This window comes from Penaeus vannamei, chromosome 9 (assembly GCF_042767895.1).
Source record: "Penaeus vannamei isolate JL-2024 chromosome 9, ASM4276789v1, whole genome shotgun sequence".
Lineage (NCBI taxonomy): Eukaryota > Metazoa > Arthropoda > Malacostraca > Decapoda > Penaeidae > Penaeus > Penaeus vannamei.
Genome location: NC_091557.1, coordinates 16,755,231 through 16,757,730, shown reverse-complemented (window position 1 = coordinate 16,757,730; position 2,500 = coordinate 16,755,231). Strand labels below are relative to the sequence as shown.

The 2,500-nt window shown below is 31.8% G+C and overlaps 1 protein-coding gene across 4 annotated transcripts in view; it reads left to right on the top strand.

Annotated features, from left to right (window-relative positions):
- The window catches only part of LOC113817651 (chymotrypsin A), a 12,907-nt gene that overhangs the window by 270 nt on the left and 10,137 nt on the right, over positions 1–2,500 (top strand). The window lies entirely within an intron of this gene.

Here is a 2,500-nt window from a genome sequence, read left to right as displayed (position 1 = left end):
GAGCGGCATGATTAAGCCAAGCGAGGAAAGTAATACGGAAATCCCCAGGTTCTCCCCGCCGTGGCCCGAGGATGGGAAATGTTGCAGTTCCTCTGCATGCTTATGCGTAGACAAAGTGGATACGAAGTTGTGGCTCCCTCTAATTTGTTTTTCCCTATTATGTTTATTAAGCGCGACTAGTTCTGGATTTGTTTCCAAAATCTATGTGTCTCTGTTTTAGTGACTACGCGATATAAATATTTACGACAAAGGAATCGTACTCTGGCTGATCCTAATCTGACAAAGCGGTCAGAGTATGGCAGAAAGAACTATTTGACGTCAATAATAGGTCTTATCTACCAATTTTTAAATGTTTTTTTTCGTATCATAAACACACACACACACACACACACACACACACACACACACACACACACACACACACACACACACACACACACACACACACACACACATATATATATATATATATATATATATATATATATATATATATATATATATATATATATAATGATAGGAAAAACTGCCTCTGTGTTATTTATCATTATTGGTATCGATTTTCATTATCAGTGACATTGATGGATCTATTTGTTATGATTTTCATTATCATATTCAGTAATTATTATCAGTGTTATTGTTATCATTGTTATGATCATCAATCATAGTAATAATGATAATAATGGTGAAAATAACACTGATGGCAATGAAAATAATTATAATAATAACATCAGCAATAATAACATTAATGATAATAAATCATGATTATAACAATAATGATAATAACAGTAGTAAAAAATTAATAACAGTATTAGTATTATGATGATAATGATAATAATAATAATAATAATTATTATTATAACAATAACAACAGTGATAATAATAGTGATAATGATAACAATAACAAAAGATAAGAATAATTATAGTAATAATGATGATGATAATGATCATAAATAGTAATAATAATAATGATAATAATAACAACAATAATGATATTAATATTAAAAGCAATCACGATAATCATAATAACAATAATTATAATCAATAATGATTATAATGATAATATCAATAATTATGTTAAGAATAATGATAGTTGAAATAATAATAATAATAATAATGATAATAATAGTGATGATAATAATAATAATACTGCTACTACTAGTAGTAGTAATAGTAATAAAAACATTAAATTTTTTATCATCATTACTATTGATCATTATTTTCGTAATTATCATTGCTGTTATAATTATTATCATCATCCTTATCATCATTATCATCATTTCTGATATTATGATTATAGTCCTATTATCTTTATTCAACACTGTTGTTATTATCATTACGGTTGTAAACACTGTTATCATTACTCTCCTCCCTACTCCTCCTGTTTTATCACAATTAAAAGACCTCCAATTATCTCAGTTTGTTCTTTCACTGATCCGCGTTCATATGGGGCTCTCGGCGACTATCTATGCATAATTCAGTTTACAGTTTATATAGTCTGAGAACCTAATGAATATAGCATATGTAGACAAATACTGAAAAAGGTATGCATGAAGAGAAACAGATTTACGTTGATTTCAGAAGATATCGAAATGTGTCACATTAATTCTTAATTCATGATAATTTCTTTTTTATCCATCTTTTTTGTTATTATCATTCATCATTATTATCTCTTGGGGTGAAAAGTCATTTATTCTCCTTCATTTTTTTCTTGAAAACCTTTTTATTGCCCCAGATGATGGTACAAAGCAATGTAATGCCATAACATACGCATGTACAGGGAGGTTACCGGAAGTACTAAAGCAGCACTAACAAGCAAGACGCTGCCATGGGTGTCACCCTTGTCTCCTCCGCTCTTACGTGACGAACAACTCTCGTCAATTTCTGAAAGTAATAGCAGGACGTCGATCTTTTAATGAGAGCCTTCTGTGCCGTCGTGCGTGGGCGTGTGGGCGTGTCTCTGATTTTGTATACGATCAGGAGAGTCTTTGTGTTATAAAAGGGAGCCTTTGTGTTGTATGTGCGTATATGGTTTTGTATTGTAAGTGGGTATATTTCTGTTGTTGTTTTGTGTGTGTTATATATGTTTCATGTTTATAATTGATACTGCATTTGCTATGAAAGTGCACTTCTACGGATGTTATAATGTTCATAACTAACAAGAAAACAGGCAATGAGAAACATGCTATTCAAGAAGAAACAAAATATGAGCAAAATTACGAGACCAGTTGGAGGTAACACACTAGGAAAAAAACGGAGGGTGGAACATCCGGTGTTTTTGAGTGCGCCGTGACAGACGATCATGCTACGAATATCATTTCGAGAAGTTAGTCATGATAATGGGTATGAGAGGGGGAATCTAGCGAGAGTAAAGTATCAGATTATGGGAGGAGGAACCTTTGTGAAAGATAAAACATTGATTTCTGACTCATACTCTCTCTCTCACTAGTTTCTCACTCCTTCTCGCCTCTTATTTTTCACTCTCTCTCTCTCTCTCCGT